Source organism: Tachyglossus aculeatus, chromosome 3 (assembly GCF_015852505.1).
Source record: "Tachyglossus aculeatus isolate mTacAcu1 chromosome 3, mTacAcu1.pri, whole genome shotgun sequence".
Lineage (NCBI taxonomy): Eukaryota > Metazoa > Chordata > Mammalia > Monotremata > Tachyglossidae > Tachyglossus > Tachyglossus aculeatus.
In genome coordinates this window covers 9,772,824-9,788,597 of record NC_052068.1, presented here as the reverse complement: position 1 = coordinate 9,788,597, position 15,774 = coordinate 9,772,824, and the positions used below count along the sequence as shown (strand labels likewise).

The 15,774-nt window shown below is 43.2% G+C and overlaps 1 protein-coding gene and 1 non-coding gene across 2 annotated transcripts in view; both read right to left on the bottom strand.

Moving 5' to 3' along the window:
* ADGRA1 (adhesion G protein-coupled receptor A1) overlaps positions 1-15,774 on the bottom strand; it is a 732,027-nt gene that overhangs the window by 549,244 nt on the left and 167,009 nt on the right. The window lies entirely within an intron of this gene.
* On the bottom strand, positions 1,638-1,774 carry LOC119926375. The gene has a single exon (XR_005450257.1). It is a non-coding gene; the product is annotated as a small nucleolar RNA SNORA7 (small nucleolar RNA).

The following is a 15,774-nucleotide window of genomic DNA, read 5'->3' as shown; positions in this document are numbered from 1 at the left end:
CACTTTACAGATGAGGGAACTGAGGCACAGAGAAGTGACTTGCCCCAAGTCACACCGCTGGTAAGTGGTGGAGCAGGGATTAGAACCCATGACCTCTGACTCCCAAGCCTGGCCTCTTTCCACTAAGTCATGCTGCTTCTCTATCTATCTCTGCATCAGGAACCCTACCAATCACTTTTGAGGGAATCAGTCAACTCTCTACCCCTTGTAATGATAATAATAATAATGATAATAATGGTATTTTTTAAGCGCTATGTGGTGAGCACTGTTCTAAGCGCTAGGGTAGATACAAGCTAATCAGGTTGTTCCAAGTGGGGCTCACAGGCTTCATCCTCATTTTCCAGATGAGGTAACTGAGGCACAGAGAAGTTAAGTGACTTGCCCAAAGTCACAGAGCTGACAAGTGGCAGAGCCGGAATTAGAACACATGACCTCTGACTCCCATGCCCGTGATCCATCCACTAAGCCATGCTGCTTCTTACTTACCTCAGTTTTCTCCCACAACAACCTAACCTACACCCTTTGTACCTCTGATACCAATCTGCTCACTGACCTCACTCTCACCTCTTCTGTCATTGACACCTTCTTCCCGTCCTTTCTTCTACCTGGAACTCCCTCAGTTGTATTTACTGAGGGCTTACTGTGTGCAGAACACTGTACTAAGAGCTTGGGAGAGTACAATAGAACAAATACCTACACGTCTGACAGATCAGCATCTTCAAAGCTCTTCTGAAGTCATATCCTTCCCTGGCAAATAGCGTGGCTCAGTGGAAAGAGCCCAGGCTTTGGAGTCAGAGGTCATGGGTTCAAATCCCAGCTCCACCACTTATCAGCTGTGTGACTTTGGGCAAGTCACTTAACTTCTCTGGGCCTCAGTTACCTCGTCTGTAAAATGGGGATGAAGACTGTGAGCCCCTCGTGGGACAACCTGATCGCCTTGTTAACCTCCTCAGCGCTTAGAACAGTGCCTTGCACATAGTAAGCGCTTATAAATGCTATCATTATTATTATTATTATCTGACAGAAATCACTCTCCCCACCTTCAAAGCCTCATTAAAATCACCTCTCCTCTAAAAGGCCTTTTCAGGCAAAGCCCTCAATTCCTTTACTCCCTCTCTCCTCTTTGTCACCCTTTCACTTGGAATTGTACCATTTATTCACCTCATCCTCTGCCCCATGGCACTTATAATAATAATAATAATAATAATGGTATTTGTTAAGCGCTTACTATGTGCAAAGCACTGTTCTAAGTGCTGGGGGGATACAGGGTGATCACGTTGTCCCATGTGGGGCTCACAGTCTTAATCCCCATTTTACAGATGAGGGAACTGAGGCACAGAGAAGTTAAGTGACTTGCCCAAAGTCACACAGCTGACAATTGGTGGAGCCAGGATTTGAACCCACGACCTCTATCTTGTCTTAGGCCGTGGAGCTGTGTCCAACCCATAGCAACCCCATGAACACATCTCTCTCAGAACGCCCCACCTCCATCTGCAATCGTTCTGGTAGTGGATCTGTAGGGTTTTCTTGGTAAAAATCCAGAAATGATTTACCATTGCCTCCTTCCGTGCAATAAACTTGAATTTCCACCCTTGACTCTCTCCCATGCCACCGCTGCCCAGCACAGGGGAGTTTTAACCTGTTGCAGATGGCTGCCACTCGTTAGCCACTGGCCAAGCTAGGAATGGAATGGACAGGCCTCTGCTTCACTCTCCCTCCTGTAGTCAAGACTGGTAGAGTACTGGAAACTCTCCAGGTGTGACCCTGAGAGGGAAGGCACTTACACATACAGCTAATTTAGTTTAATGTCTCTCTCCCCGTCTACAATGTGAGGTCCTGTGGGGCAGGAAACATGTCCATTTACTCTATGTTGTACTCTTCCAAGTGCTTAACACAGTGTTTTGCACATAGTAAGTGCTCAATAAATACAAATGATTGGTTGATCCCCCCACCCTACTTTTCCTCCCTAACATATCACCCATGCATTTAGTCTGACCCCCTAAACACTTGAGGTCATGAATTCTAATCATGAGTTCTAATTCTGGCCCTGCCACTTGTCTGCAGTGTGACGTTAGGCAAGTCACTTCACTTCTCCGGGCCTCAGTTCCCTCATTTTTAAAATGGGTATTGAGACTGTGAGCCCCATGTGGGACAGGGACTGTGTTCAACCTGATTTGCTTGTATCCAACCCCAGGACTTAGTACAGTGCCTAGCACATTGTAAGCACTTAAAAAATGCCATAACTATTAAATACTAACCCCCATGCCCACCCCTAAAGCTCTAAACCAGAAGGTCCTTGAAAGCAAGAACTGTGTCTAGCAGTGTAACCTAGTGGAGGGCACAGGCCTGGGAGCCAGAAAGGCCTGGGTTCTAATCCCCGCTCTGCCACTTGTCTGTTGTGTGACCTTGTGCAAGTCACTTCACTTCTTTGTGCCTCAGTTACTTCATCTGTAAAATGGGGATTAGGACTATGAGCTCCATACGGGACATGGACTGTATCCAACGTAATTAGTTTGTATCTACTTCAGTGCTTAGTACAGTTCCTCGCACAGAGTAAACACTTAACAAATACCATTAAAAACAAAAACAAAACAAAATTTGCCCTAGGTCACCCAAAAGACAAGGAGTAGAGCCTCGATTAGAACTCAGGTCCTCTGACTCCCAGGCCCATGCATTATCCACCAAGCTACTGAAATGACTCTTGCCTGTCTCTCCTGTTAGAGTAGAAGCTCCTTGTGGGCTGAGCACTTAGTTCAGTGCATCGCACCCAGTGGACACAAAATAAATACTATTCTGACTACTGAATTTTGATTCCATGCTATTGCTATATGCTCTCTTTGAATCTTGGCAGGGAATGTGCCTGTTACATTGTTATATTGTACCTTCACAATGATTAGTACAGTGCTCTGCAAACCATAAGCGCTCAGTAAATATGACTGACTGAGTGAAAGAACACACTCATCTTCTTGACTTAGGTTTGTCTCTGTCTCCTTCTCTGTCCTTGCATCACCGATCGAATCAATCAATGGCACTCATTGAGTGCTGAATGTGTGCAGAGCACTGCACTAAGCACTTAGGAGAGTAGAATACAAGAATTGGTGGACATATTCCCTGAACAAAGGACCATATAGAACAGAGAAGCAGTGTGGCTTAGTAGAGAAGCAGTGTGGCTTAGTGGCAAGAGCACGGGCTTGGGAATCAGAGGACGTGGGTTCTAATCCCGCCTCCTCCACTTGTCTTCTGTGTGACCTTGGGCAAGCCACTTAATTTCTCTGTGCCTCAGTTACCTCATCAGCAAAATGGGGACTAAGACTGTGAGCCCCAAATGGGACAACCTGATTACCTTGTATTTACCCCAGGGCTTAGAACAGTGCTCGACATATAGTAAGCACTTAACAAATACCAAAATTATTATTATTATTATTAGAGAGAACAGATCACATGATGATGATGATGAGTTAGTAAGCGCTGGGGTGATTACAAGCAATGGTGATAATGATGACAGAATCACGAAGGGAGGAGGTGGATTGTTGTTCCTTCCTTTGTGATTCTGTCATCATTATCACCACCATTGCTTGTACTCACCCCAGTGCTTACTACAGTGCCTGGCACACAGTAAATGCTGAACAAATACCACAATTATTATCATCATCATCATCATCATCATCAACAACAGCAAGATAGGCCGAGGTCTTCCATGTTCAGGGAGCTGTGCTAGGCCCTCAATCAATCAATGGTATTTGTTGAGCGCTTACCGCATTGCAGAGCACCGTATTAAGCGCTTGGGAGTGTACAATCCAACTGAGTTGGCACATTCCCAAGTTAAAATGCCGACGTAACCCTGGCCTCCAAGGATTTTACAGCATAAACACAGGATCCGCAACAGCTACCGAGAATCCCAATTCATCTATTTCTGTTTTCAAGCTTGCAGCATTTGTTTAGGAATATTTGTTTATCTTGGCTTGGCTTTTTTGCCAATTTCCACATCCGGCAGATTGCTATTGGCCCAGCGGGGGAGGGAGAGAGGAGAGGAGAAATTCCACACTGTCCAGCTTCCCCATTTGATGGGTAGTGCCCCTCTTCATTTTCCTCAAATGCAATATTTGATTCCTTTCTGGATCTTTACCCATCCACCTCTCCTGACAGTATTCCCCACCCTCTCCTGGAGATTATGTCTGTCTGGATATCACCCTTTTCCCCTGTGTCAGCTTTCATCTTCTAAAAACATTAAACCATTCTCAACTGTAAGCTCATTACGGGAAGAGAATGTGTCAGCTCTGTCTGTTGTATTGTACTTTTCTACTCCCCGCTAACTTCAACCATTTTGGTTCAGGGGCAGCCTGTCTTCTCTGAACAGATTCCACTGAGCTGAAGTAAAGCATCCTTGTTGTCATGCAGATTACACATGGATTGGGGAGAAAAAGCCAATTCCCTCTGCCTAGTAGGACTAGTAAATAGCACTGGTTTGGATATTTACTAAGCACCTACAGGGTACAATGTCCTGTAGTGAGTACTTGAGAAAGGAGAGCATTAGCACAAGACACAGTCCTAAGGTTTCCACATGCAGTTCTCAGTTGGATTCTTTTTCTATTTCAACTGCATTATCTACATCATCATCTACAAGTACATTAACTACCTCTGGCCTGGATTGCTCTCCCTCCTTATATTCATTCATTCAATCGTATTTATTGAGTGTTTACTGTGTAAAGAGCACTGTACTAAGCACTTGGGAAGTACAAGTCGGCAACATATAGATAAGGTCCCTACCCAACAACGGGCTCACAGTCGAGAAGGGGGAGACAGATAACAAAACAAAACATGTAGACAGGTGAAACATGTAGACAGGTGATATATCAGACAGATAGATGATTGCTCTCCCCCACTTCAAACTCATACTGAAGGCACATCTCCTCTAAAAAGCCTTCCTTGACTTCCTTCCTCTTCTCCCCCTCCCTTCTGTTCTGCTCTTACTTCATCCTTTATTCATCCTCCCTCCCATCCCTGCAGAACAGAAGTACAGATCTGAATTGATCTATCATTTATTTGTTTATATTAATGTCTGTCTCCCCCTCTAGACTGTGACCTCGTGGTGGGCAGGAATGTGCCAGTTTGTTGTTATATTGTACTCTCCCAAGCACTCAGTACAGTGCTTTGCAGCCAGTAAGTTCTCAAAAAATGTGACTGACTGAATGAATGAATACAACCCTAGTCCTTGCTTAACACCCACATATTTAGAACTGTCTTCTTTTGCTGTATCTGCAGACCACCTATTTTTTAACTCAAGCACGAATCTGACAATCTTTACAATGAGAAATATTGTGCTATCAGGCAGCTCAAACGGGACTACAATTTTGGGAGATGCTGTTTGAAATTCCAGAATCAAACCAGCAAGCAAACAATGGTATGGATTATGCATTCACTGTGTGCAGAGGACTGAACTAAGCACTTGGGAGAGTACAATACCAGGGAGTGGGTAGCCGTGTTCCATGCCCGCAAGGGACTTACAGTCAAGAGGGGAAAACAATTGTTATCACTTCGGGTCACAGGAGCTGACTGAGAAGTTATTTATAAAAGCCAAATGCATACATCACACCATGTGTAACACGCTACATAAAAACACAGACATTACATACAACAAATGACCAAACTCCAACTGAAATATCTGCTTAGAAGGAATGCAAAGTCCCTGTCCCACATGCGCTTAAAAAAATACCATCATTATTATATTAACTATTATTAATACTCTGCACACAGTAAGTGCTGGCTAAATACCATTGACTGATCTGCAATAGAATTGGTACAGTAGCTCCCTCAGGAAGTCAATCTGCCCTAATGGGAAGAGCATGGGATAGGAGTCAGGAAACCCGGGTGCAAATCTCAGCTCCACCACCTCACCTGCTGAGTGACATTGGGCAAGTCACTTAACCCCTCTGAGACTGTTTGCTCATCTGAAAAACGAATGATGAGCCCCATTTCGGGCCAAGGCTGGCTAGGATATTATTATTTTTCATTTACCCCAGCACTTAGCACATAGTAAGCACTTAAACACTGGAATTATCATTTAGCTATATAATCTGGATTGGCTCCCCCTGGACTCAGAGAATTGTGTCAGCCTGCATTTTTCTTTAATTGAGTTGATCTGGAACCGGTCATGAAGTGACGGTCTGCCAATCTTCTCTCTGGTGTCCTTTCTGACAAATGATTCCATAATATCAGCGAAAAGGAATTGACACCAGGGGAGCCATTATGCAATTAAAATGTCACAAGTCATAAATGTGATACAACCCCATGACATCCATTATCCAGGCAGATTTCGGACATGTTCTCTGTCCGTTTCTTTTTGGGCTGCCCAGACCAGGGCTTGTGTTGACGCTTTTTCCAGTTCTTATGCCAAGGCAGTGATGATCATTCTCCCTCAATAGACACACTGTAGCTTAGTACATACTAGCAGCATAAAGCACGGATAGACTGGATAGACTGGATAGACTGGATGGACTGGATAGAGCACAGGCCTGGGAGTCAGAAGGCTGTGGGTTCTAATCCCGGCTCCGCCACTCATCTGCTGTGTGACCTTGGGCAAGTCACTTTACTTATCTGGGCCTCAGTTACCTCATCTGGAAAAAGGGGTTTAAGACTGTGAGCCCCTCGTGTGACAGGGACTGTGTCCAACCCGACTGGCTTGTATCCACCCCAGCGCTTAGTACATTGCCTGGCACATAGTAAGCACTTAGTAGATACCACTATTATTATTATTAGGGGATAGAACATGGGCCTGGGAGTCAGAGGATCTGGGGTTTAAGCCCAACTCTGCCCATTTGTCTGCTGTGTGAGCTTGGGCAAGTGATTTCGCTTCTCTGTGCCTCAGTTAGTTCATCTGTAAAATGGGGATTGAGAGTGGAAGCCCCACTTGGGATAGGGACTGTGTCCACCTGATTTGCTTGTATCTACCCCAGATCTTAGTACAGCGTTCGGCATGTATAAAGCATTTAACAAATATCACCATTATCATTATTACGCATCCGGCAGAAACTCCTCACCCTCGGCTTCAAGGCTCTCCATCACCTCGCCCCCTCCTACCTCACCTCCCTTCTCTCCTTCTACAGCCCAGCCCGCACCCTCCACTCCTCTACCACTTATCTCCTCACCGTGCCTCATTCTCGCCTGTCCTGCCGTCGACCCCCGGCCCACGTCATCCCCTTGGCCTGGAATGCCCTCCCTCCGCACATCCGCCAAGCTAGCTCTCTTCCTCCCTTCAAGGCCCTACTGAGAGCTCACCACCTCCAGGAGGCCTTCCCAGACTGAGCCCCCTCGTTCCTCTCCCCCTCCCCCTCCTCCCCCTCCCCATCCCCCCGCCTTACCTCCTTCCCTTCCCCACAGCACCTGTATATATGTCTATATGTTTGTATGTATTTATTACTCTTATTTATTTATTTTACTTGTACATATTTATTCTATTTATTTTATTCTGTTAATAAGTTTTGTTTTGTTGTCTGTCTCCCTCTTCTAGACTGTGAGCCCACTGTTGGGTAGGACCGTCTCTATATGTTGCCAACTTGTACTTCCCAAGCGCTTAGTACAGTGCTTTGCACACAGTAAGCACTCAGTAAATACGATTGAATGAATGAATGAATTATTAGACTGTGAACCAGATGAAGGACAGGGACTGGGCCCAATCTAATTGTCTTGTATCTATTCAGGCACTTAGTATAGTGTTTGACACTAATTCTTGTGCTTGTGCTAATTCTTGTAGTAGTGCTCGTATTAGTTCTGTTCTATTGTACTCTCCCAACTGCTTAGTACAATGCTCTGTACATAGTAAGAGCCCAATGAATACCATTGATTAATTGGCACATAAAAGTGCTTAGTGAATGCCATAAAAAAAATCTGACTTTGAATTTTACCTCACAACTGCAGACCAGTTAAGAGAGTGGAAGGACAAAAACTCTCCTCCCACTTTTCGCCCAGAATACTCCTCAATTTTGTTTCCACATAAATGCCAAGAGGAAAAGAGTAAGGAGCAGACATATACAATGGCACGGAATACATGAAATTGTAAAGCAGAGAGAGAGAGGAACTGAGGGCCTCAAAAACGGCAGAGTTTTAAGCTTTTATTACACAAGCTTGATTCTTTTTCAACTAAGAAAATCCATGTTTTTGTCTAAGTGAAATGAGGACCCATTTGTCTGTCACATAAGATAATAAATTGCAAAGTTTACTTCTGTGGCTCCATGTCTGAGAAATGGAATCAATCAGTGAATACCATTTATTGAGCACTTACTCCTGATAGAGCACTGTGCTAAGCACTTGGGAGAGGACAATACAGTATAAAGCTGGAGTTTATGGTCTATAACCAAAGAAAAGCAGATTCACAACACGAGACAAAATGGAATGCTTATTACTATTACAACTAACACAAGCGAACAAACTGGTGACATGCCAACACGAGCAATCAGAATAATGCCTCCAGCTAATTGGATAAAAGCAGATGACCAAGACACCATTCTGTGCCTCAGTTTCCACCTCTGTGACTAGGGATAAGATTCCTGTTTTCTCTCTCTTTTCTCTCTGAAAGTGCAGAACAGGGATTTTGTTGGGGTTCAATTATCTTGTCTCTACCCTAGCACTTAGTACAGTGCTTGATTCACAGAGACCACTTAGGAAATACCATTACTACTGTTATTATTTTACTCAGCAATACTAAATTGAAAGCTTTCAATAAGCTTGTTGTTGGAGGTGAGGGAGTTTGAACAAAACCCCACCTAAACAGCTCTTTCTTTGATTAATCCATAGTATTTAGAACAGGGTTTGATGGAGAAAAAGTGCTTAACAAATCCTACAATGATAATAATACTAATGAAAATAATAACTTATGGAGCACTTACAGTATGCAGAGCACTGAATGAAGAACTTGGGAAAGTTCACTAGAGTCAAACTATATGATTTCTGCCCTCCAGGAACTTACCAGAAACCATAACTAATTCAAGCAGGTTAAAGATCAAAATAAAAATGTAAGGGGAAAACAGGCAGGAAAATGACCAACAAGACAGATGTGGAGGCGTGAGGAGGTGAAAAATAGAGGAAATCACTTCAACTTGGATCAGTCCCTGAAAAATAGGAGATTAACAGAAAAAACTCCATTGTCATAAAAAAAAAAGCATGATTCGCATGCAATAATTTCTCCGGAGCAAACGTTTACAGTTTAGTCAACTATTCCTTCTTAATGGTTTTCATCTACCCTGGAATTTAAACAGTGGGTTGCATAATCCATGGAAATGCTTTATATGTGCAAACACTGGGCTCATTTTCTCATTTAATGGAGTAAGCGAGATTTTTGCAAAAAATCCATTTTCTACATGCCACTTTAATTTGTAAGACTCATTTTTATATGATAAATTCTACTTTCATTAAAAATGTCATTACCCTCCTATAGTAGATCCATCTTTCCATTGTGGCAGTGTAGTCTAGTGGAAAGAGCATGGGCCTGAGAGTAAGAGGACCTGGGTTCTAATCGCAGCTCTGCCACTTGTCTGCTGTGTGGCATGGGCAAGTCACTTCAATTCTCTGTGCTTCACTTCCCTTATCTGCAAAACAGAGATTCAAGACCTCTTTTCCCTCCTACTTAGACTTAGACTTAACATCCCATATGGGACTTGATTATTTTCTATGTATCTTAGCGCTTAGTAGAGTGCTCGCCATATAGTAAGCATTTGACAAATACCACAATCACTGTTATTATTATTCTGTTGCATTGTATTCTCCCAAGCACCTAGTACAGTGTTCTGCACACAGTAAGAACGCAATAAATATCACTTATTACTTGGTTAGATAAGGGAAGCTAGGAATCTGGCTCTCACAGCTGTTAAATTAATAATAATAATAGTAATAATGGTATTTGTTAAGCATTTACTATATTCATTCATTCAATTGCATTTATTGAGTGCTTACTGTGTGCAGAGCAATGTACTCAGTGCTTGGGAAGTACAAGTCGGCAACATATAGAGATGGTCCCTATCCAACAACGGACTCACAGTCTAGAAGGGGCCAGGCACTGTACTAAGTACTGGGGTGGATACAGCAAATGGGATTGGACACAATCCCTGTGGCACATAGGGCTCACAGTCTCAATCCCCATTTTACAGATGAGAAGTGAAGTGACTTGCCCAGGGTCACACAGCAGATAAGTGGTGGAGTCAGAATTAGAACCCATTACCTCTGACTCCCAGGCCAATGCTCAGTCCACTACACCGTGCTGCTGCCAACCTCATGGAGTTGGCTGTAGACTGAAAGCTCCTTGAGGGCAGGGATCACATCAAACGACTCTGTTGAATTGTGACCTAGCAATTAATCCATCATATTTATTGAGTGCTTATTGTGTTCAGAACTGTACTACGTGCTTGGGAGAGTTCAATAAAACAGAGTTGGTAGACATGTTCCCTGTTCACAATGAGCTTCCAGTCAAGAGGGAGAGACAGATATGAATATAAATCTCCAGTGGCTACCAATCAACCTACGCATCAGGCAAATCTCCTCACTCTCGGCTTCAAGGCTCTCCATCACCTCGCCCCCTCCTACCTCACCTCCCTTCTTTCCTTCTACAGCCCAGCCCGCACCTTCCGCTCTTCTGCTGCTAACCTCCTCACTGTGCCTCGTTCTCGCGTGTCCCGCCGACGACCCCCAGCCCACGTCCTCCTTCTGGCCTGGAATGCCCTCCCTCCTCAAAGCACTCTGCTTTGAGTGTTACCGATCTATCATTCAGTGGTATTTATTGAGTGCTTACTGTGTGCAGAGCACTATACTAAACAATTGGGAGAGCACAATAGACCAGACATATTCTGTACCCAGAATAGAGTATTCTGAGAATATGGTAGACATATTCTCTACCCACAAGGAGCTTACATTCTAGAGAGGGAGACAGACATTAAAATAAATTACAGACATGTTCATAAACGTTGTGGGGCTAAGGCTGGGCTGAAAAGGGTGAGGGTTCGGCCGTGAGTAGATGACACCAATTTACAGCAAATAAATTGGATTTAGGGGAGCAAAGTGTGCAGACTGTTTTGTAGGACATAAGCATGTTTGCAAGCAGTGAGGAAGAAACCATTGGCCGGTGAATGGTTGAAGATGGTGGTCAGGGAGGGAAGAAAGGAAGTGAGGAAATATATGGATAAGGTACGAAGGGTTGGGATAGTAATAATAATAATAATAATAATAATAATAATAATAATAATAATAATAATAATAATAATGGTATTTGGTAAGCACTTACTACATGCCGAGCACCGTTCTAAGCACTGGGGTAGATAACAAGGTAATCAGGTTGTCCCACGTGGTGCTCACAGTATTAATCCCCATTTTACAGATGAGATAACTGAGGCATGGAGAAGTTAAGCGACTCACCCAAGGTCACATAGCAGAGAAGTGGTGGAGTTGGGATTAGAACTCCCAAGCCCGGGCTCTTGCCACCAGGCCATGCTGCAATGGCATCAGCAGCACAGGTGGAGGGGAATAGATTTTGAAAGGAGGCCAGAGTGTGGCTTAGTGGAAAGAGCATGGGCTTGGGAGTCAGAGGTCATGGGTTCTAATCCCGGCTCCGCCACTTGTCAGATGTGTGACTTTGGGCAAGTCACTTAGCTTCTTTGTGACTCAGCTACCTCATTTATAAAATGGGGATTAAGACTATAAACCCCACATAGGACAACCGGTTGACTTTGTATCTATTCCAGCGCTTAGAACAGTGTTTGGCACATAGTAAGCACTTAACAAATACCACCATTATTATTATTATTGTTATCTCCTCTGAATGCTGCTGGGAAAGATGGGAGAGTCGATGAAAGAGGAGGGAGGGACTGGAGAGAAGCAGGGGATAATTTAGGGAGATCACAGCTAATGGTTTCAATTTTCTCAGTTAAGTACGTGACCAGGCCATTAGGGGCAAGAGATGGAGGAGGAAGAGGGGAAAGGGCATTTGATGATTGAGTGAAACATCTGAAACAGCTGGCAAGGGCAATAGACACTGAATTCAATAAGGATGGAGAAATAATCTTAATTAATTCATAATATTTAATAATTATTCATTCATTCATTATTCATTCATGAGAAGCAGTGTGGCTCAATGGAAAGAGCCCGGGCTTTGGAGTCAGAGGTCATGGGTTCAAATCCCAGCTCTGCCAATTGTCAGCTGTGTGACTTTGGGCAAGTCACTTCACTTCTCTATGCCTCAGTTACCTCATCTGTAAAATGGGGATGAAGACTGTGAGCCCCCCATGGGACAACCTGATCACCTTGTAACCTCCCCAGCGCTTAGAACAGTGCTTTGCACATTGTAAGCGCTTAATAAATACCATTATTATTATTATTATTATTATTCCATCATATGTATTGAGCACTTACTATGTGCAGAACATTTTACTAATTGCATGGAAAGTACAATTCAGCAAAAAGAGAGGCAATCCCTGCCCAACATGGACTAACAGCCTAGAAGAATAACCCTGGTATTTTTTAAACGCTTACTATATGCCAGGAACTGTACTAAGCACTAGGGTAGATACAAGACAATAGGGTTGGACACAGCCCATGTCCCATGTAGGGCTTACAGTCTTAATGCCCATAATCCAGATGAGAAAACCGAGGCACAGAGAAGTTAAGTGTCTTTCCCAGGTTAATTAGCAGGCACTGACTCATTGCTGAATTGATCTAGTCAAACGCTACTAGTTGCTGAGCACTTACTATATGTACAGCACAGTATTGCACGCTGGGTAGAGTACAGTATAATAGAGTGGCTCAATCACTTTTCTGCTGTGTGGCCTTGGGCAAGTCATTTCACTTCTCTGCACCTCATCTGTAAAATGGGGATTTAGACTGTGAGCCCCTCGTGGGACAGGGACTGTGTCCAACCCGATTTGCTTGTATCCACCCCAGCACTTAGTACAGTGCCTGGCACATAGTAAGCACTTAACAAATACCACTATTTTTACTATTATCATTATTATTAAAATTGGTAGACATGTTCCCCAACTTTAAGACATTTACAGTCTAGTGGAGGAGCTTCTAGTCTAATACAATACATTCATTCAATCATATTTATTGACAAGCCAGTAGCCCAAGGTTACCCAAGAACCTTGGTTAGCATAGAAGTTCTACCAGCCTGTCAGGAGAAACTGAAAAATTAGCAAGTGACTTTTGGCAACTTAAGTCTACAGGAGTAAAAGAGAGATAAAGAGAGGGAAAGGAGAGACAGAGAGACAGAATTTATAAAACACAGTTCTCAAACATTCATACTTCAACCTGAGGCTCAGAAGGAATATAATAATAATAATAATGTGCCAAGCACTGTTCTAAGCACTGTGGGGGTGGGGGGTACAAGGTAATCAGGTTGTCCCACATGGGGCTCACACTCTTAATCCCCATTTTACAAATGAGGTAACTGAGGCCCAGAGAAATGAAGTGACTTGCCCAAAGTCACATAGCTGACAAGTGGAGGAGATGGGATTAGAACCCATGACCTCTGACTCCCAAGCCTGGGATCTTTCCACTGAGCCACGCTGCTTCTCATTGCTTAATGAGAAGATGAAAAAGCAATATAAGAGCACCATTTTTTTTCTATCAATTCATTAAACACATTGCCTGGCACATAAGGGAAAATAGCTAAAACTCTGAGGTCCTTCTTGGGCCTGACCAGCTAGATCTTAGTATCAGTGGGAACTGTTGGAAGGTGTTTTTTTATTATCAATCTATTCTTCAGTGGTATTTATTGAGTGCATACTGTGTGCAGAGCATAGAGTTATCCTATAATGTGCATTTTCATGACCTCTTGTGGATAGAACATGATAGAATTTTTAGGTAACATTCCGGTAAAACGTAATCCAACAGTAGGTGTAAGTAGATTTGGAGTAAGAACCGTAAGCTCACTGCGGACAGGGAATGTTTCTACCAACTCCGTTCTATTGTTCTCTCCCAAGCACTTAGTACAGTGCTCTGCACATGGTAAGTGCTTAATAAATAAGATTGATTGATTAATTGGTAGGAAGGAGTGATTTTGTGAATGCATGTGGCATTGGTCAAGGCCAGATAATGCTAGGCTTCCCAGCCTGGGCTTCAGGCTTGCTAACCTGTAGAATTCCGGACTCTGGGTAGCTCTGAGCTCTGCAGTATGTATCACAATAACGTAGACACCAACAGTGATGTATTGTAGCCTCCCAAGCACTTAGTACAGTGCTCTGCACACAGTAAGCACTCAATAAATACGAATGAATGAATGAACAAATGCTCTGCACACAGTAAGTGCTCAATAAAGGACCTGGCTATGACCCCATTGTAGGTTAAGGATTGTCTCTGTTGCTGAATTGTACTTTCCAAGTGCTTAGTACAGTGCTCTGCACGCAGTAAGCGCCCGTTGTTTTGTAGGGATTGTCTCTGTTACCAAATTGTACTTTCCAAGTGTTTGGTATAGTGCTCTGCTCACAGTAAGAGCTCAATAAATATGATTGAATGAATAAATACAATTGAATAAATGAATGAATGAATAATCCCAGCTCCACCACTTGTCTGCCGTGTGGCCTTGGGTAAGTCACTTAACTTCTCTGTGCCTTGGTTCCCTCTTCCAAAATGGGGATTAAGACCGGGCCCCACGTGGAACAAGGTCTGCGACTAACCTGATTATCCTCTATCTAGCCCAACGCTCACTACAGTGACTGGCACCTAGTAAGCGCTTAAGAAATGCCATAAAAATAATGAAAACATAAATACTTTTGTTGATGATGGTGATGATGGTTCAAAACAATCCAGTGCTGGCAACAACAATAATAACGATCGTATTTGTTAAGCGCTTTCTATGTGCCAAGCACTGTTCTAAGCTCTGGGGGAGATACAAGGTTATCAGGTTGTCCCAGGTGGGGCTCTCAGTCTTAATCCCCATTTTCCAGATGAGGTAACTGAGACACAGAGATATTAAGTGACTTGCCCAAAGTCACACAGCTAAGTGGCAGAGCCAGGATTAGAACCCATGACCTCTGACTCCCAAGCCCGTGCTCTTTCACTAAGCCACACTGCTTCTCGTAGACATAATTATATTGGAGTATGTCACGGGGGAATTTTAATTCTTTAATTCCCATTAAATCAACAGTCATTATAATAGGATTTTCCCATAGCATGAGGTTCTTCAAGAAAACAACCCCCACTATAAAATTGGGTGTATCTCATATCCCCTAACAAGGGAAAATATTTGTCTTCTCATTTCTTGGCTGTCCTTTGTGCAGGAAATATTTATCTTCTCTCACTACCCCAAGTTGCCTACTTCTCTCTAAGCCATTTCTGGAAAATCCTTCTTTCTTGGAATTTGTTTTCAAGTCAGCTGTTTCATGTCTTGTATTAATCTGCTAATATTCCATAAAGAATGAATAATGGCCTTTTTATAGCCAAGTGAGTAAACTAAAGTATGTACTGTGTGCACAGTACTGGAGAAGCTAAAGTTACCATGAGAACACTGACTTTTACATGGCCTGATTTTATGGGTTTAAATTTGCTACAGAATGCATGACTTGGCAAAAGGTTTTACATTGAATTTAGTGATGTAAGACAGGGCATGTACAGAAATACCAATGTATGGGTCACTTGATTCCCCTGAGTCCTAGCCTCCTAAGCATTTAGGTACATATCTTTCAACTCTGTCTTCCCCACCCTTTTTTTTTTTTTTTTGGTATTTGTTAAGTGCTTACTATTTGTCAGGTCCTGTACTGAGCGCTAGGGTAGAAACAAACTAATCAGGTTGGACACAGT